This window comes from Dromiciops gliroides, chromosome 1 (genome assembly GCF_019393635.1).
Source record: "Dromiciops gliroides isolate mDroGli1 chromosome 1, mDroGli1.pri, whole genome shotgun sequence".
NCBI classification, from domain to species: domain Eukaryota; kingdom Metazoa; phylum Chordata; class Mammalia; order Microbiotheria; family Microbiotheriidae; genus Dromiciops; species Dromiciops gliroides.
In genome coordinates this window covers 367,461,772-367,483,039 of record NC_057861.1, presented here as the reverse complement: position 1 = coordinate 367,483,039, position 21,268 = coordinate 367,461,772, and the positions used below count along the sequence as shown (strand labels likewise).

General features: G+C 35.2%; 1 pseudogene; it reads right to left on the bottom strand.

Moving 5' to 3' along the window:
• Window positions 1–2,514: 2,514 nt before the first annotated feature.
• Window positions 2,515–21,268, bottom strand: part of LOC122749296 — a 113,777-nt pseudogene continuing 95,023 nt past the window's right edge.

Sequence of the window (21,268 nt, the reverse complement as noted above, 5' to 3'; positions counted from 1 at the left end):
ACAAATTCCCCTCCTTTACTAGATCACCCAATGGAGAATTTTTCTCCTACACAGCTTTGGTGTTGTGCCAGGAAAAATGTTTAATTTCTCATAAAGATAGATATATTTTGTGTTGGAGAAGGGAAAAAAAAATCCACATATCTTATTGGCATCAGGAAATGCCCAATATATTTTTTGCAATATGATAGTCAAAGATACGATTTAGATAACTCAGACAAAAAATTCAATATTCTATGAAGTTATTTTATGATTTTAATACTTATCCTCTGTGAAGCCTCTTTCAACCACTCCAGCCTGAAGTCTGAAAGGATCTTGCTCTTCAAACTCTTGGAGAATTTCTTTATTTTTTGCTTTGTTTTGTTTGTTATTTGCAGAGCAATGAGGGTCACACAGCTAGTAAGTATCAAGTGTCTGAGGCTGGATTTAAATTCAGGTCCCCCTGAATCCAGGGCTGGTGCTTTATCCACTGCACCGCCTAGCTGCCCCCTCGAAGCATTTCTTATTGACCTTAAATTTGTCATGTCTCATAAGGTATAATGCCCTGAATTGTTCTAACCCTCCATATGTAAATTTGCTATTTTTCCAACTTGATTTCACTCTCATGGGATCTCAGACTTGGAAGAGAACTCAGAGGTCATCTAGCTCAGCCTTTACTTGAACTAGAATCTATTCTACAATGCACACTAATGATTATCAAATCTATTTTTGAAGACTTTAAATTTAATTAATTTAAGTATTTCTTGAGATAAGCCATTCCAATTTTGTATTGCTTTAATTGTTTAAGACTTTTTCCACCCTTAAATTGATATGGGATAGAATTTGGGGTCAAATTGATCATGAGTCGTCCCAAAAGAATTAGAAGACTCAGTGACTCAGTTTCCCAAGTTTTATTTAAATATTGTAAATGACCACAGGGAGAGAACCAGAGTAGTGGAAAGATATCTCTAAAATAAGGAAAGGAAAGACAGTAATATGTATAGTATAAATAAATTGATTTATCAGTCTCATTATAATATTCTCCACCTTGGCCCTAGAGCGTTTTTCTTATGGAGTTCATTGATGGATGGTTCAATTTCTTTTTCTAAAATGGGCTTATTTAAGGATTTTATTTCCTCTTCTGTTAATCTGGGAAGTTTATATTTCTATTAATATGCATCCATTTCATTTAGATTGTCAAATTTGAGCAAAAAACTCCTAATTATTGTTTTAATTTCCCTTTCAGTGGTGGAGAATTCACTCCTTTCGTTTTTTTGTTTTTGTTTTTTTGGAAGGGCAATGGGGGTTAAGTGACTTGCCCAAGGTCACACAGCTAGCAAATGTCAAGTATCTGAGGCCAGATTTGAACTCAGGTACTCCTAAATCCAGGGCCGGTACTTTATCCACTGCGACACCTAGGCGCACCCCCCCCTCTTTTTTGTGTGTGTTTTTGTTTTTTTTTTGTTTTTTTGCCCTTTCCTTTTTGATACTGGTAATTTGACTTTCTTTTTAATTTTTTAAAATCAAATTTAACAAACTTTTGTTTGTTTTATTGATTTTTTCATAAAACCAGCTCTTAATTTCATTTATCGATTCTATAGTTTTGTTACTTTCAATTTTTTTTAATCTTTACTTTGATTTTCAGGATTTCTAATTTAGTTTTTAATTAGGGATTTTTTTTCTTTTTCTAGCAATTTAAGTTTCATGCCCAATTCATTGATCTCCTGTTTCTCTTTTTTTATTCATGCAAGCATTTAGAGATATGAAATTTCTGCTAAGAACTGCCTTGACTGCATCCCCTAGATTTTGGTATGTTGTCTCATTATTGTCATTCTCTTGGATGGGGGTATTGATTGTTTCTTTCATTTGTTGTTTGACCCAATCATTCTTTAGGATAAGATTATTTAGTTTCCAATTAATTTTCAGTCTATCTTTCCATGGCTCTTTATTACATGTAATTTTTATTGTATCATGATCTGAGAAAGATGCATTAACTATTTCTGCCATTCTACATTTGACTGTTAGGTTTTTGTGCCCTAATACATGGTCAATTTTTTAGTATGTGCCATGTACCACTGAGAAAAAGGTATATTCTTTTCTATCCACAACCAATTTTCTCCAGAAATCTACCATATCTAACTTTTCTAAAAGTTTTATTCATCTCTTTAACTTCTTTCTTATTTAATTTGTGATTAGATTTATCTATTTCTGAATGGGGAAGTTTCAGATCCCCCACTAGTATAGTATTACTGTCTAATTCCTCTTGTAACTCATTTAACTTCTCTAAGAATTTGGATGCTATACCACTTGGTGCAAATATTTTTCTTAATGATATCACTTAATTATATATGATACCTTTCTGCAAGATGTAGTTTCCATCCTCATCTCTTTTAATTAGATCTATTTATGCTTTTCCTTTGTCTGAGGTAAGGATTTCTACCCCTGCTTTTTAAACATCAGCTGAAACATAATATATTCTGCTTCAACCTTTTACCTTTACTCTGTGTGTATTTCTCTGCTTCAAATGTGTTTCTTTTTTTATGTATGTTCACAAGCAGTACACAGATGTCAAACAGCCCTCTTGTTCTCACTGATGTCCTTCTTGGGCTTGTGCTTGAACTTGGCACTGAAATGGTTGACTATGCAGTTGCCAAAGTCCTCCCAACCGAAGTGAGGGTCCCTAGCTGTGGACTTGACCTCAAAGATGCCATCTTCAATGGTAAGAATGGAGACATCAAAAGTACCACTTTCAAGGCCAAGGTTCAATACATTTCTCTAGGCATCAACCTTTTTGTTTAAGCCATAAGAAATAGCAGCAACAGCTGGCTCATTGATGATTCTGAGTACATTTAGACCATTGATTGTTCCAGCATCTTTGGTGGCCTGATGTTGGAAATTGTTGAAATAGGCTGGTACTGTGACCACAGCATTTGTCTTCCAAGGTAAGCTTCTGTAATTTCTTTCATCTTAGTTAAGACCATAAAGATACTTCTTCTGGATAGAAACTTTTTGTCTCCCCTTTGTATTCTACTTGGACGTTAGGCCTGCTTACATCATTTACCACCATGAAAGGCCAATGCTTCATGTCTGACTGTACAACTGAATCATCAAATCTTCAAACAATCAGATATTTGGCATCAAAACTGTGTTGGTGGGGTTCATTGAAACTTGATTCTTTGCAGCATCACCAACTAAACATTCTGTGTCAGCGAAGGCCACGTAACTTAGGGTTGTCCCGTTTCCTTGGTAATTAGCAATGATCTCCACTTCCCCATGTTGGAATACTCTCAGACAGGAGCAAGTGGTGCTGAAATTAATGCCTATTGGGGGTTCCTTCAACGTGGTTACTGGGGAGGGGTCATAGCTGAATGCTTTGCAGGAAAGAGGGCTGTTGCTGCACTGAGTAGAACCTCAAAATGTGTTTCTTGTAAACAACATATGGTAGGCCTCTGTTTTTTAATCCAATGTGCTATTCGTTTCTATTTTATGGAAGAGTTCATCCAATTCACATTCATAGTTATGATTACTGTCTATTTCCCTCCATCATATTTTGTACCTTGGTACTTTTTTTTCTTCTTTTACCCTATTCTTCCTCACCAATATTTTGCTTAGGATTCCTGCTTCTCCAAATCTGCCCTCCTTTTTATGAGCCCCCTTCCATTTCTTTCCCCTTTCCTAACCTGCTTTTGCCCTCCATTTTGTCAGTACCACCCTTTCCCCTTAACCCTTTTACTTTCTTAAAAATCAAGCAGTGGGGCAGAGCCAAGATAGCAGAGGAAAGTCAGTGACTTCCCAGCGCTCCGTCCCAGAACCCTCCAAATACCTTCAAATAAACCCATAAGAAAATTTCTGGAGCAGCAGAACCCACAAAATGATGGGGTGAGATAATTTTCCACCCAAATACAGTGTAGAAGGTCAGCAGGAAAGATCTGTTGTACCAGGGTGAGAGGGAAGCTCAGCCTCATGCTGTGCAGCACAGCTACAGTCCCAGGCAGTCCAGAAGCAGGTGCTGCTTCTGGAAATCAGCTGACAATGAGGGGGTCAAGCAGTTGGCCAGGGAGAGATTATGGGGCTCTCCGCTGGTGCTGAGGTGGGGCTCTGTTTTTTTGTCTGAGTTAGGATCCAGACTTTATTCTTGAGTGGCATCCCAGTGCGGGAGAGGCACAGGCAAGACAACTTGCAGTGACAATGGAACAGGATTCTCTTCTGGGTCAAAAGGTAAGCAGGTCTGTGATTGCTTACAGACCAGAGCATAGGCCATGAAAGTGGGGAACATGCCTCTCCTGAAATCGTACCACATGGGATTCCCTGAAATTTGGGACAATGTACCATGGAAGTAGTGCCCCACCTTAGGAAGGAGTTAAAAGTAAAAAAATAGGCTTGTGATATTAGCAAATTTAAAAAGAGGCTGATCCTAGAGAGTTTCTTTTTTAACAAGAAAGATCAAAATACACCCTCAGAGGAATATAACAAAGTCTAAGCTCCCAATAAAATTATGAATTGGTCTTAGGCCACAGAAGTGCTCATAAAGAACTTTGAAGATAAGGTAAGAGAGATAGAGGAAAAAATGGAAAGAGAAATGAGAGTGATACAGGAGTTTCAGGGACAAAAAAACAGTTAACAGCTTAAAAAGCCAAATTGGTCACATGGAAAAGGAGGTGCAAAAGCTCTCTGAAGAATATAATTGCTTAAAAATGAGGATTGAACAATAGAAGCTAATGACTTCATGAGAAATTAAGACATAAGAAAGCAAAACCAAAAGAATGAAAAATTAGAGGGCAATGTGAAATATCTCCTTTGAAAAACAGCTGACTTAGAAAATAGTTCCATGAAAAAAATATTTTAAATTGTTGGACTACCTGAAAGCCGTGATCAAAAAAGAGCTTAGACATCATCTTCCAAGAAATTGTCAGGGAATTTTGCCCTGATAGTCTAGAAACAGAAGGTAAAATAGAAATTGAAAAAATCTGCCAATCATTTCCTGAAAGAGATACCAAAATAAAAACTTCCAGGAATATTATAGGCAAATTCCAGAATCCCCAGGTCAAGGAGAAAATATTGCAGGCAACCAAAAATTAACAATTCAAGTATGGTGAAGGCACAATAAAGATAACCCAAGATCTAGAAGCTTTTCCACTAAAGGATCAGAGGGCTTGGGATATAATATTCCAGGAAGGCAAAGGAACTGGGATTACAACCAAGAACTACCTACCCAGCAAAACTATGTATAAACTTTCAGGGGAAAAATAGGAATTCAGTGAAAGAGAGGACTTACAAGAATTTGTGATGAAAAGACCTGACTGAGATCAAGAGAAAATTTGACTTTGAAATATAAGACCCTAGAGAAACATAAAAAGGTAAACAGGAAAAATAAATCATGAGATATATTAAAATGGTTAAACTGTTTACATTCCAATATAAGAAAATGATACTTTTAACTCATAGGACCTTTCTCATTATTAGGACAGCTGAATGGAGTATATTTAGGTACAGAGCACAGGTTTAATTTGAATATGAAGGGATGATATATTTAAAAAAATAAAATTAAGTGGTGAGTGGAATGTACTGGGAGAAAGGGAAAGGAAGAGGTGGGATGGGGTAAAAATATCTCACATAAAGGAATCAAGAAAAAGCTTATGCAGTGGAGGGGAAGATGGTGAGGGTTCTGGGGGGTGAGTGAGCATTACTCTTGTTAGAATTGGCTCAAAGAGGGCATAACATACCCACTCAATAGGGTATAGTCATCTATCTTACCCTGCAGGAAAGTAGGAGGGGAAGTGGCTAAGAGGGGAGGCATGAAAGAAGGCAGATTGAGGGAAGGGGCAATTAGAAGCAAAATACTTTTGAGGAGGTGAAGGGTGAAAAAAGATATAAACTAGAATATGTGGAGGGAAAAGGATACAAGGATACAAGGAAACAAAGAAATAGTAACTTTTAAAAAAATGAAGCAGAGGCAAGAGCAATGTAAGATGATGATGAGGAGGAGGAGGATCAAAATGATGATGATAATGATAAAATATGCTACTTACTTTGCTAGGCTATTGTGAAGAAAATTAGTGGTCAGATTTAAGGTACTATATAAATGTTATCTATTTTTGTTGTTGCAATGATCAACATAATGTGTTTATTTTAAGGAAATCTCTCTTTAGCATACTATACAAATAAAGTATACAATAAACAAAAGTGATGAACAGGATGTTATCAGACAAACCTAGAAAGTCTTACATGAGCTGATGAAAAGTGAAATACAATGTATACAAAATGACAACAATATAGTAAGTTGATCTGCTGTGAATGACTTAGTTATTTTCAGCACTACAATGATCCAAGAAAATTCTGAAGGACTTAGGATAAATGCAGTCATCTGCAGAGAAAGAACTAATGGTATCTGGATACAGATTGAAGCAGAATTTCTTTGTTCGTTCCTTTTTCTAAAGTTTTTATTTTTTTGTCTGTTTTCTTTCACAGCCTGACTAATGTGGAAATATTTTTCTTTTTCCTTTTTCCTTTTTTTTTCTTTGATTTTTGGTGGGGCAATGAGGGTTAAGTGACTTGGCCACATTCACACAGCTAATAAGTCTCAAGTGTCTGAGGCTGGATTTGAATTCAGGTCTTCCTGAATCCACAGCTGGTGCTTTATCCACTGTGCCACCTAGCAACATCCATGGAAATGTTTTGCATTACTACATATGTATAACTTATATTTAATTGCTTGAGTTCTCAAGGGGCTGTGTGGGGAGGGAGGGAGGAAGAGAATTTGGAACATAAAGTTTTAAAAATCAATGTTAAGGGGCAGCTAGGTGGTGCAGTGGATAGAGCACCTGCCCTGGAGTCAGGAGGACCTGAGTTAAAATCTGGCTTCAGACACTTAACACTTACTAGCTGTGTGATCCTGGGCAAGTCACTTAACCCCAATTGCCCTACACACACACAAACGCACAAACACAAGAAGTTTATTCCAGGGGCAGCTATGTGGTGCAGTAGATAAACCACTGGCCCTAGATTCAGGAGGACCTGAATTCAAATCCAGCCTTAGACACTTAACACTTACTAGCTGTGTGACCCTGGGCAAGTCACTTAACCCTTGTTGCCCTGCAAAAAAAAATCATTGTTAAAATTTGTTTTTACATGTAATTTGGGAAAATCAAATTCTATATAAGAAAATAAAAGAAAGAAGAAAGATACAAAAGAGTGAGGTGGGAGGCTAGGTGGGGCAGTGTATAAAGCACTGGCCTTGGATTCAGCAGTATCTGAGTTTAAATCCAGCCTCAGACACTTGACACTTACTAGCTGTGTGACCTTGGGCAAGTCATTTAACCCTCATTGCCCTACAAAAAAAAAAAGAGTGAGGTAAGTTTCTTTATCCAAATATGTGTATATGTTATTCCCTCTTTAAACGAAATCTGATTAAATTAATTTTGAAACAATGCTCATTCCTCCCTTCTTTCCCTGTATTGTAATTGGCTTTTTGTGCCTCTTCATATGATGTAATTTCACCCCATTCTATCCCCCCTCCAATCTCCTCCCCCTATTCTCCTTTTATTCTGCCCCTTAAGTTTCTTTATATCATCGCATTAAAGTCCATTTAGTAACCATGCTCTAATAGATTTACTGATCTAATGAGTTGAAAGTATTAACTTCCCTCATAGGGATATAAACAGTTTAAACTTATTGAATAACTTTTTTCCCTGTTTACTTTTTATTCTTCTCTTGAGTCTTGTATTTGAAGATCAAATTTTCTGCTCAGTTCTGGTCTTTTCTTCAGGAAACCTTGGAAGTCTCCTATTTCATTGAATGTCCATCTTTTTCCCTGAAAGATAATGAACAGTGTTGCTTGGTAGTTGATTCTTGGTTGGAATCCTAACGCCTATTCAGGAAATTATCAATGGCTTCTTTTTTTGTTTTGTTTTTGTTTTGTTTTTGTGGGGCAATGAGGGTTGCGTGACTTGCCCAGGGTCACACAGCTAGTAAGTGTCAAGTGTCCAAGTCTGGATTTTAACAGTTTCTCCTCAATCCAGGGCCAGTGCTTTATCCACTCTGACACCTACCTGCCCCCAATGACTTCTTTTAATGACTATTTTATCCTCTGATTCTACAACATCAGGACAGTTCTCCTTGATAATTTCCTGGAATATGGTGTCTAGACTCTTTTCCTGATCATGGTTTTCAGCTAGTCCAAAATTTTAAAAATTATCTCTCTTGTATCTATTTTCCAGATCAGTTGTCCTTCCAATGAGGCATTTCACATTTTCTTCTATTTTTTTTTTATTCTTTTGATTGTGTTTGACTGATTCCTGGTGTCTCATGGAGTTATTAGCTTCTATCTGCCCAATTTGAGTTTTGATGTCATTATTTTATTTAGTAAGTTTTTTCACCTCCTTTTCCATTTGACCAATTTTTTTCCCCATATGGCCACTTGTATTTTTTAAGGAATTGTTTTCTTCAGTCAATTTTTCTGTTTCCTTTTCCAAGATATTGATTCTTTTTTCCTATTTTCTTTTGTAACTTTTGTTTCTCTCATTTATTTACTCATTTTTGCTTCTACCTCTTTCATTTGATTTAAAAAAATATATTTTTGAGGTCTTCCAGGAAGGCTTTCTGATCTTGAGACCAATTCATGTTCCACTTTGAAGCTTTATATGTAGGAATTTTGAGGGTATTGTCTTTATCTGAATTTGTCTTTTGGTCTTCCCTGTCAACACAGAAGCTTTCAGTTGTAAAGACCCTTTTCTGTTTTTTACACATATGGTGGTTCATATATTTTTAAAAGAACCTTTAAAGTTGAGTTCTCCTTCTGAGACATAGGGGCCACTGTTATAAACTACTTGTTCTAGTGGATAGGTGCTGGGTCACTGGAGTTCTACACTGGTGCCTCTGTGGCTTGTGGATTCCTCACAGTCCTAACCTTTGACCTGTGCTGGGATGGATTGCCAAAGGCACACCTGTTTTGAGTGTGGTTCTCTAGCTGACAGTTTGTCCTCTCAGCTGGTGCTGGTGTATATCACAACTGGCCTGCTGTGCCACCAGCCTGCGGAGGCATGACCAAGGGGATTCAGATGCTGTGTGGTGGCCAAGAGCCTCTTGTTGACTTTTCTCAACCCCTTCTGCACTATGCTGCACTGAACTGTTCTGTGCTCCCCATTTGCCCAAGTAAGACTGACCTTTCTTGAAGTCTTCTAAATTATCTCAAGTTGGAAAATTGTGTCTCTCTGTGTTTTTGTAGTTTTTGTTATTTCAGAATCCATTCAAAGGCTTGATTTAATGTTGTTTTTGAGGGAAACTCGGGAGAGCTCAGGAAACTTCCTTGATTCTCTCTGCCATCTAGTCTCTCCTGAAAGCTTTGTATAAAACCTCCTTTCCCCAGTGAAGATGCTTTGGGCAGATTTCTTCCATTTTAAAGTCTGCTGGACCAGCCAAATGATGATTTTTTGCTTCACTTTCATCTTTCCTAACTGGTACTTATCAACTACAACTGAGAAAGAAACTTAGGTAACTACCAGACCTTGGGTCCTTTGTTCCACCACAAATCATTGAGCTCAATATTAGCATTTACTGATAAAATCGTGTAAATATAATAATTTATGTCTAGACACATGCCTTTTCCAGTTTTGATTGTTTGATTTTGAGTATAACAATGTGAGAGAGAGACACAAAAACAGAGACAGAGAAATCCCAGGTTTTCTCCTTTCTTAAATGTTTTACACAAGTGCAAGAACCCAAATAGAGTATTACTAGGCAAGGAAGGAAAAAAATAATTCACTAGAATGATTCAGAGGCACAAAATTGCCTTATCTTAAATTCTAAGTTACCTATTCTTCCCAAGCACATGGCAATAAGTCACTAATGTGAATTAATTGGATAGAGGTCCTTTGTGGTTGCTGGATAAAATAGAAGCCAGCTAAAATCTATCTCACTTTAAAGGTCATTGATACATTTTTAAAAAACTGAGATCCATTACTTTCTATTTCTGAAAACATAGAAGAAATTTGAAAGTACTGAAAACTTTAATTTATGTTTATATAATTTCAAAGGTTTTGTTTTAAAGCAAACAAATAAGAAAAAACTGAAACAAATTAGCAAATTAAAACTTAAAATGAAAATGATTTATATCTTGTTTAGAAAAATGAATAGGAAATGTTTATCAAAAAAGAATAATTTTATTTCTTCTAGTCTGTCCACTCTATATATTTATAAAACTTTATCATCGATGTTTAATGAATGTAATCAAAATATGTACTGTTCTTTTAAATTTGCTTACTCTACTACCTCAAACTCTCGCATATTTTTGTATCTTATTAGCAATTAAAATGCACTGTTATATTTTTAATCAGCCATTCCCCTAGCCACTGAATATAAAAAATATTCATTTTTAATTTTTTTTTTTTTAGTGAGGCAATTGGGGTTAAGTGACTTGCCCAGGGTCACACAGCTCATAAGTGTTATGTGTCTGAGGCCGCATTTGAACTCAGGTACTCCTGACTCCAGGGCTGGTGCTCTATCCACTGCGCCACCCATCTGCCCCCCAAAATATTCATTTTAAAATGATAAATCAATTGGCTCTAAGTATATTTAGATTTGTAGCCCCCCCACCTTTTAAAAAATACCATTAAGATGTAATTCCAATAACTATGGTTTCTAGCTTCAAGTGTAAGTATTAATACTCATTGTACTTGAACAGATTATTCTCTAATAGGTTTTCAATCATCTATAATTCTACTACCGATATAATAGTCCTTCTACTTCTTTAAAACTTCTGAATTTTGTATTTTAGCTATTTTTGTCAATTTGGTAGGTAAACAGTGGTATGTCAAAGGTGTCAAAGAGTGAAGTCTAAGGAGGTATTTCAGGCCCTTTTTTTGATTATTAGAGACTTTGAATTTGTTTGTATTCTGGGTTAATATCCAAAGATTTGTTAGGCTATAATGGATTCAGTATATGACACTTCTATAAAAACATTGCCTCTCAGTTGTGTATGTGTGTATGTATACACACATACATATACACACAAAGACATACATAAACACATATATTCATATATACACATACATACACACAAACACAAATATATACATGCATGCACATATGCATATATATACACATATGTGTATATATGTGTGTGCACCCATGCAATATTTGTATGGGTACAGGTATAGGCATAATTATATATGCACAATACATGAATGTATACATATATGTGTCTGAATACAGGTATGCATTTATGTGCATCTATATTAAATACAATATATTTATCTGTATATATGATGCATATATTTATCAATTGCATTTATCCTGCAGTTATATGTATGCGGTTGAAATAATCCCTCTCACAAAGTATATTGTTCCCCTTAATAAGGAGTTTTATAAAATATAATTTTGGCAGCAACATTTGAAAGAATGAAATTTATAGGCAGAATTTCTTATTACTTAAATACTTAGTTTTTACTCATTGCTATTTAACATTCTCTTCCATCTTTCTCTAAGTCTGAAGCCTTCAGAATTATAACTCTGAAGATGAAGCTCTTCAATTGCACATGAAGCTTTATTCTGCTGGTTTGGTTATTCCTATTACTTCAAGGCAAAAGTATCATTGTGGACTGAGAAACCCAACATATTATAAAAGAAAGCTTTGGTCATGCTAATATAAAGGATGGAACAAGACATTTGTTTTATCACTTAAAGGATTTTATTAACAAATATCTCAAAATATTAACTAAAATAATGGCTGGCAGACCAGGAGAAAGGAAGCACAAATTTAAATATTAATATGTTTGATTAATTTTAAACTCCTTGATATTGAAATTAAAAGTTTAACATAAACATCTTTGATATTAAAATGAATGAATTGTATGCATATACATATATTTATTTTATTTATCATATATTTATGGCATACATATAAATACATGCACAGACCTGTGTATCTTTGTGTGTTGTAGATGTTTTTAAAAACAATTATGAAAGTTTTTACATATTGATAAGGGCATTAGCCATGGGCACTAATTGGGCAAGAGAGCAAGTGGACATAATTTTAACTCTTATTAGTGTGTCTTTTTTCAGAGAGTCACTCATCTCTAATATAACAAGTATCAGACCTTTAAGTCAGTACAGTAGAAAACCTATTGTATTTAGAATTTTTAAAAAGTGTCAGTTAAAATGACATATGTTGTATGCTACTGGAACCAGATTGTGAGAGCCTATTGTTAAATTTTTAGTGTGAATTATTACTTCATGGAAAAAGTCACATGCTACAAATCGGAGATAAATTTATTGTTTAATTTGTTGTCTGGACTTAAGAAATTAATGGGGAAAAGGTCAACAATGCAGGTAAAACTTAAAAGTGTGTCTTGCATTAACACTTTTTGGAGACCTAGGTAATAAACATTTACCAGCACATTCCCTTTTAATTTTTTTTTTAAGTGAGGCAATTGGGGTTAAGTGACTTGGCCAGGGTCACACAGCTAGTAAGTGTTAAGTGTCTGAGGCCAGATTTGAACTCAGGTACTCCTGACTCCAGGGCTGGTGCTCTATCCACTGTGCCACCTAGCTGCCCCCTAGCACATTCCCTTTTAAAACCCTGACCCATTGCATATGTGACATTGGTAGATTTATATTGCTTTTTGAATCTGCTTCTTTATTTTATCAAGAATTTGAAGTAGAAGCTCTCCTTTTTCTTTTCTGTAAATACAGGATTCTAGTAACAATTATCTGATATAAGGAAAACAGTTTTCTTTTTCTGGGGCAATCAAATGAGTATTAGATAATGGAGGAAGCAACAATAAATAATGCTTAAGGTCTCAGCCCTCCTGGGTTTAATTGTACAGTTTTCAACTTGACAGTGTGATAATTCCCTTTCTCCCAGTGTTATAAGGGCCAAGCTGTGAGCAACCATGTGAGGAGGGGACAGGAAAGAGTATCAAGCCAAAGTAAGGAGGGAGGGGAAAGAAGAAAAGCAAAGGAAAAGGGAGAGAGAGAGGAAAGAAGGCAAAGAGATAGTAAAGGAGGGAAGGGGGGAGGGTAGGAAAGTGAGTGAAGTCTAAGGAGGTATTTCAGGTCCTTAGTCCTTCCCTAACATTCTTTTGGATACAAAACCTACATATTTACTACAGAGGAGAATTGAACTTCTATTCCTAACACTCAAGTATCATTTTACCATGAAGATTCTTTTAGAATTCCCATAAAGATTTGTTTACATTGAAGTTCATATTATCAATGATTTTTAGTAAACATCCTCTGCTATCAAACATCTTAGATCTGATGGAAATATTAGTCCAGATACTCTGCTCCAACCACCTTATTTAATAAATGAGGAAACTAAAATCCAGAAAAATTAAGTGTATTATCTATGTTAAGGAACATAAGTAATAAGAGACCCTGACAGGATTTGTACTAAGTTACTGTCCTCCCATGGTGGGGGAGAGGGAGGTGAATCATACTCAATGTTTTCTAATTTTTGGTTAAGTAGTATCAGCTTGATTGTTCCCTTCTATGTCCTTAGGTTTAATAAAAATATATTTGACATTTAAAATCATGGAGGGGAGTCAACTCTCACTTGTCTAATCGTGAATGAGACAAAGCTGAATTCTGAACCTGCATAATCAATTTTCAGAGGATTTTTTAATGTGAATTCACCTACCACCTACCTTCAATCCCTATCCTGGAAAGGAGGCTTCATATATAATTAAAGAAATACTTCACCTCATAGAAACCTCTAAATAAATAGAATACTAAGATAAGTGGGCTATTTCCTAATTAGATTGTCTCAGTTTTGTGGAGATGTAGGAAAACTAAGTGTGGAAGATTTAATCTTCAAGCCAAGGTCAGTTGGAAGGAAGGGAACAAAAGGAAACCCAACAAAACATCCACATGGCAAAGTTTTTAAAACTCTCAAAGAATCTTTTTCTTCTTTTCCTCAGCTCAGTCTTAACATGGCTTATACCCCTGGCGAAAGCTGGACAAAGGTAAGGCCAAATAAGATGATGTACTCCAAATGAAAGGAAGAGTTGTTCTGGCATATGCCAGCGAATGATGGTCAACTTCTTGCTAGGTTTCTTTTATTACAAGGTGGCATAGCATGATAAAAAGAAAACTAGATTAGAAGGCATTATGCTGAGGTTTTACTGCCAGTTTTGCTATCTTATTAGCTATGACCTTTATCAAGTTGCCCACATGGCTATAGCTTTCTAATCTTTAAAATAAAGGTATAAGACAATGTAGTCTCTAATATCACTTAGAGCTCCAAATATATTATCTTGTGTTTCAGATGCCATGCTGTCTGCCGAAGAGGTTTCTTGTACGAATGCAGTACTCTTGTTTGCTGTTTCCCAGTGACAAAATCCTATTCTATCTCTACCCCTAATGATATGATCTTAGGTAAGTCCCATTTCATTCTTGGGTTCATTTTCTTTATGATTAATATGAAGAACTTGGATTAGGTGTCCTCTGAGGTCATTAATGCCTCTTCATTTTTAAACCTAAATATTATTGTTAACTAGATGAGATTTCGGGACCCTTCCAGATTTATATCAATAATATGATGATTGTACAATTAGGGAAAATACAATTTACATGACCATATACACAGGTATATAGGTATGTGTATTTGTGTATGAGAGAGTGACAGAAAGGGGGAGTAAAGGAGAAAGAGTGTGGGGGGAGAGGGAGAGGGAAGGGGGAAGAGAGAGAGGAAAGTATTTTATTTACATTTTTTGGTGGGGCAATGAGGATTAAGTGACTTGCCCAGAGTCACACAGCTAGTAAGTGTCAAGTGTTTGAGCCTGGATTTGAAGTTAGGTCCTCCTGACTGGGCTGGTGCTTTATCCACTGTGCCACCTAGTTGACCCCTTACTTACTTTTAAATGCTGTAAAATGTGAGTCATATCACTTATTTTTTATTTGTTTGTTTTTTTTTTAATTTTTGCAGGGCAATGAGGGTTAAGTGACTTGCCCAGGGTCACACAGCTAGTTAAGTGTCATGTGTCTGAGGCTGGATTTGAACTCCGGTACTCCTGAATCCAAGGCCTGTGTTTTATCCACTACGCCACCTAGCTGCCCCCCATATCACTTATTTTTATAGAAAATATGGATTGTACCTATGACTCAGTAGGTATAGGGAATACCCACACAAGGAAACAATTTCTGCTAACATCTCCCCTGTATCTTCCTTAGTGAGTTTCCTAGAGTATTAGGAGGTTAAATGAAAGTACTATGCAATATTTAAAGTGTTATACATGTGAGGGTTTTCTTGCCATAGAACCAAACTCTATTCTCTTTTTTTTCCCCATCATTTTGTATGGGAAACTTCCTCCATGAATCTCAATGTTTCTGACCTCAAAGCAATAACATATAGCTAAGGGCAACATTGGAATTCATCTAGATGATCCTTTGTTACTTTCCCTGATATGTTAATGGAAACTGGACCCTCATTAGCCAGTCTTCCATTGCATACTCATTTCACAAAACCATCAACTATTCTGCATGTATATTATATGCAACCATTTATATGGTATTTTCCTGATTAGAATGTATACCATTTCTGGGTAAGGTCTGTTTCCCCTCTCCTTTTTTGTATTTTCTGAAGTTTAGTGTTACACTTCATACCTGGAAAGTGCTTAAGAAATGCTGATTGACAGACTGAATTTTTCAGAGATCTACAGAATAAGCATAGTACCTGTCACTTAAAAAATACTTTAATCACTACTAAATACTTCTCATACATTATGTTGTTTAAGCCTCATAACAACCTTGTAAGGTACTTACTGCCAGTATTATTATCTCCATTTTGTAGACCAGCTCATTTAGGCATACAGAGGTAAGTGACTTGTCCACTGTTTCATAACGAGTAAATATGAGTCAGATTCGAATTCAGATCTATAGACTCCATATCCAGCATCTTATTCTATATTAATAAAGCACTGAAGTCAAGGGCTACGAGAAAAACTGCCTTTGGTACAATAATTGTTGTACATGGGATGTTGTTCTTTCACATTAGTAACAAAAACAATACATCTATAGATATGTGAATAATCTTAGATATAGTCCTTCAAATTTTCAATACCCCCCCAAATGCACTTTTAATATGTTTTCAGTTTTAGTCAGCAAGAAAGAGCATTTAAATGGCTCAGTTTTAATAGGAATTAGTTAATTGTTATAAGATAGAATAGACCAGAAGAAGTCTAATTTCTAGTTGAAACAACAAATTGTTTAAATCATTAGTCTAATTACTGAAAAACTATGAAACAAAGTCAGCAAGACAATAGAGAGCCAAGGAATCAAGATATGCCAATTAAACTCGTAAAGTATTGATCTCACAGGTACCTTACCCTTTCCAAGGGATAAGCTCTATTCAGAAGACATAGACATCTAATCCATGATATGCATTCTAATGTTATTGATGATGTGAAACAGTTATTCAATAAGGCATTCATACCAGCCAGGATTAGTTCAGAGACTTTTCACCTTAGCATTTACTATTATTTTCTTCCTTCCCAACGCCATTATCTTCCTTATCACATTTTCTATGGGAACTGCTGCCACTTAATTTTGGAGAATATGGTTGTGTCCTGTGGTGATTCTACGTACCATGGAAAGAAGAGAATGGGCTTCCCATTTATGGCATCTTTTCCATCCCCAGGCTCACTTATATTCACTCAATTCCTTTATTTCTTATCTGCCTACAAGATTCTATTTACTTAAGTGAGACCTAGGCTCATTTAATCCTTAGATAATTTTCTTTATTACTCTACAGAATAAACTACTAAAAGTAAACAACTTTTTTTTTTAAGTCTCCTAAAATTCCTCTAACATACTAGTTACCATTAGCCAGCCACCTTCTGTGACATAGCACAGTGTTTCCTTCCTTTCTTTTTTATTCACCTTATACTTTATACCTGGAATATTTTTTCTGAACATCTCTTCTCTGAAGCAACATTTTTAGGATAGGCTTAAATGCCACTTTCTCCAGAAAATCTATCCTGATCCTTATGTTCTTTCTCTATTTAGTGTGTTTTTTCCCCTTGTGAACCTGATTCATATTTCACATGTATTTATTTAGTTCAATGAAAGTTGAACGAGTTGCTTATTAAAGATCCATTAAAACTGATTAGGTAAGTTTTATGAACAAGGCACTGTGTTGTTCCCATGTTAGAACAAAATAGATATAGTTCTTGCTCTCTGGGAGTTTACAGGTAATTGTGCATGTCTTTTCTTGTAGGTTACAGGCTTCATAAGAGTAGGTATACATCATATTTAACTTTCTATCTCCTCTAAATCTTGGCTTATGCCTTTGCTCACATGAGACTCACAATATTTTAATGGATTAATGAATTCAGAAGTGAATAAAACAATTTTCATCAATGATTATTAAAGTATTAGAGACTATGAAAGCAGAGCCCTCTTTAATTTGTTAATCAGCTTCACATACTAGAAGAAAACAGTGCTCACATATCTTTTCTTAGATATTTCTACTCATATAATCTCATTGAATGTTATTCATTTCTCAACTGAAACTTACCTTCCCAATATTTCTGTACTAAATATGCTGTGATTAACAATATGGGGTAGATATCACACGTTTTATTTCAACTTGACACAGGAAGAAATGGTGGTTCAGTGACTATAAATGAATTGGATAAAATCAAACAAGATGCAAGTAGCAGTATTCTAGGTCCAAAGACAGTATTTATTCCACTTTACAGAGCTAGAAAATGAAGATGAACTCATGATATTTGCATGTAGCTTTAACAAAGTCTGATTAGAATGTAAAAACTTAGACTTCACTTTTATCCAGTCATCTGACAATACATATCTATATATCTACAAATTCATTTGTATTTCAGATATTTTAGGTAAATTTTATTTTAAACACAAATGAGATCATAGAGCTAGAAAGGACATCAGAGTTCATCAAGTTGAACCTTGTCATTTTCCAGTTGAGGAAATTGAGGTCCAGCAAAATTAAGTGACTCTTTCAAGGAAATGAAGGTATTAAGTAGAAGATGTGGAATTTGAATGCAGATCCTCTAATTAGACATTTCTCTTTCTGCTCCAACAAGAGAAAATGATGTTAAAGTTAATGGGGAAGGGAATGAAACCAGGAGCATGCTGGGAAAAGTGATGAATGATTGGCTTTCTGAAATATAAATGTACTCATGACCCGCTGTTAAGTTTAATCAGAATTATTAATATTTTCTCCATCATATATATATATGTACTGAATTTAAATTGTTCTGAATTTTAAAAAATGTCCTGAATATGTATGTATATACACATACACATATATACATACATATATACAAGTAGATATAAATATTTGATGCATTTAGGTATCTGACCCTTCATCAGTTAACATGAATACCACCACCCCATTCTGTAAACATACTGAGAGAGAAAGAGAAATTGATTGATTAATTGATTGATTGATTTCCTTGGCTTTTGTTCATTTGGTAAGAAAGTCAAAATTTCTTTACCAGAAGATAAAATGGGTATTTTGAGAGCCCCTTGAAATTCTCATGGTGAATATTACTTACATTCTTAGAAGAGAAAAAAATTTATAAAGTCTCCAAATCATATATGGAGACCTGCCAAAAAGACAAAAAATAAAAATAAAAATAAACAAATAAAATCAAACAAAAAACAACAATAAAAACAAACAAAAAAACAAAAAACACTGCCTTGATGAAAACTCAAGAAGGTTTGGAATAAAACTTGCCCAGTTTAAGGAAACAAATAGTTCAGATCAAAAGTCAACTTTATTGAAGAGACATACTTATATAACAAAAGCCATTCAGATGGAATGACAGAAATAGGTCTGCTGATGAAATCAAGTACCCTTGTGAATGGCCCTAAAGTAGTGTTTTGTTGTTGTTGTTGTTGTTGTTGTTGTTGTTGTTGTTGTTTAGGTTTGGTTTTTATTTGGTTCTTATTTGTGTCTATTAGGACCAGCCATTTGAGGGAAAGATCTGAGGAGCCTTGATTTCACAACTGATTTTTAATCATGTTAAGGGGTTGTGGGGAGAGAATGATGAAAGACTTCTGGAAAATTGGAGGATAATAGATATTCCAACTGGAAATGTGAATGGAAGGGCATGGGCTTAGGTCCATAGTGCTTGTTTTGCTCTCACAGTGTCAAACAGTTTCTCTTTCACTGGTTTTTGAACTTCTTTGTTTATATTCTTTAAAAAACCTTAGCTGTCATTATATGCAATCCCGTCATTTTATTGTTAAGAAATTAAACCAAGAGACAGTAAATTATTTTCCCAGAATCATATAGGACTCAAACCCTTGTCTTCATATTTCTAAGTATATGCTCTAAAGACTATACTACACATTTACACATTTGGCAGCCACTACATTCAATTTCCTGGATGTCATAAATTATTAGGTTCTTGACTTTGACCTGATATGGTTTTCATGGAATCACACACACACACACACACACACACACACATGAAAAACTAATAAATAAATCTGATTTTTAATAAATATTGATCTAACTTTGACCAAACAAATGACAAATAAGTCATAAGATCTAAGTCCATGGTGGCTATACTACCATCCCTTCCCAACCTTATTTCACATAAGTAAGAATCCCATCCATACTTTCTCTTTGGCTATAGCAGTGTGGAGTAATAGAAAGAACCCAAGATTTAGAATCAGAAGACCTGGCTCCAATTCGTGATTCAGTTCTAAATTTTACTAAAATAACTAACTCAAAATTTATCTGGGTTTCAATTTCATGATCTATAAAATAATGATTTTTATGGCCCATTCCAAATATAAATGTATTTTTTTCTCTCATGTATTAAACCTTTGCTCTTGGTTGGGCATTACATTAAATTCCTGATTCTTAACTGCCCTTATTTCTTACTCATTAACAGAGTTCTGATTTAAAAAAAATACCATAAACAATACCTATTTTATCATTTGGGGCCTTTTATTATGCACAATATTGTTTGAAATTATTCTTGTCTAAAAGAAGAATGTCAATAAATTTGTGACTTATTTTACTAATACTTTCATCTTCCCAAAATGGAAGTAAATAGTACAGGGAATTTCTATTTTTTATCTGACTCCCACTTCAGGAATACGTAATGGTTGGAATAGACCTGATGATAACACTGGTAGAAAATAACTCCTCGTGTAGATGAATGATAAAAGACAAAAAATTAATTTATAGACTTACCCCCACTTTCAACTTTGGGGATTATTGTTTTTGTCATGTCCAACTCTTCATGAACCTATCAACAAGACTGTCCATTCGGTTTTCTTGGCAAAGATTCTGGAGTAGTTTGCCAGTGTTTTCTCTAGTGCATTAAGGCAAAAAGAGGTTAAGTAACAGGTAGTGAATGCCTGGGGCCAGAATTTTAGGTCTTCCTGACTTTAGATCCAATGCTCTATCTACTGCCTCCTAGATAAACAATGGTTAAGCAACTTGTCCAAGGTCGCATAACTAGTAATTTTTTGAGGCTAGATTTGAACTCAGGTATTCAAGTCCCAGCCTTTTATACACTGAGCCATCAATCTGCTTCCAATGTATGTGTGGGAGGAGTATAATTTAAAGTGTTCAGAGAAAGAATAGATTGGATCAAGTCATTTAATATTTTGTAAAGGAAAAAGTGATAGAGAGTAATAATTGTAAACTTCTACATTTAGGTTCACAAAATCAGCTTCACCAGTGGCTGAGTAGACATTAATCTCAAAATCAGTTAAATTTTGGCATGTGTAAGGGCTAAAATTCTAGCTAAACTATCTAAAATCTAATGAGTGGTCGCCAATAAATTATAAGCTTTAGCAAGAGTATTTAAATGTTTAAGCATTTATTAAAGAATTAAAGAGCATTAGGATCAGAGAGAAAGGTACAAATCTATTTCTAAGAGACCCTATCATGCGACCCACCATGGCGAGGTCAGGAACCGAAAGAGACAGAACCCCTCTACCAGCATCTGCTTCCTACTTTGTGTCCCCCTCCCAGAAATGGGAGGCTCCTCAAGTTGATTGGCTGTAGCCTTGATAGTCAGTACCCACGAGAAAACGTCACTTCCTGAAGCTAAGGACCTTGACCACATTGCTTGCCCTCAGAGGCCTTCCCCTGATGGCGGAGCTTTGCTACAGTAAGTCTCCAAGAGGTGGCATCATTCCAATCTTTACACATGATAGCCCCCCAAAAGTTACTATTTTCCCATTCAAATCTCTTTTAGTCTTATGACATGTTATTTGATATATTTCATTCTATCATTTAAGAAAATAATGAACATATACATATATATGCACATACACACATATACATATATATAAT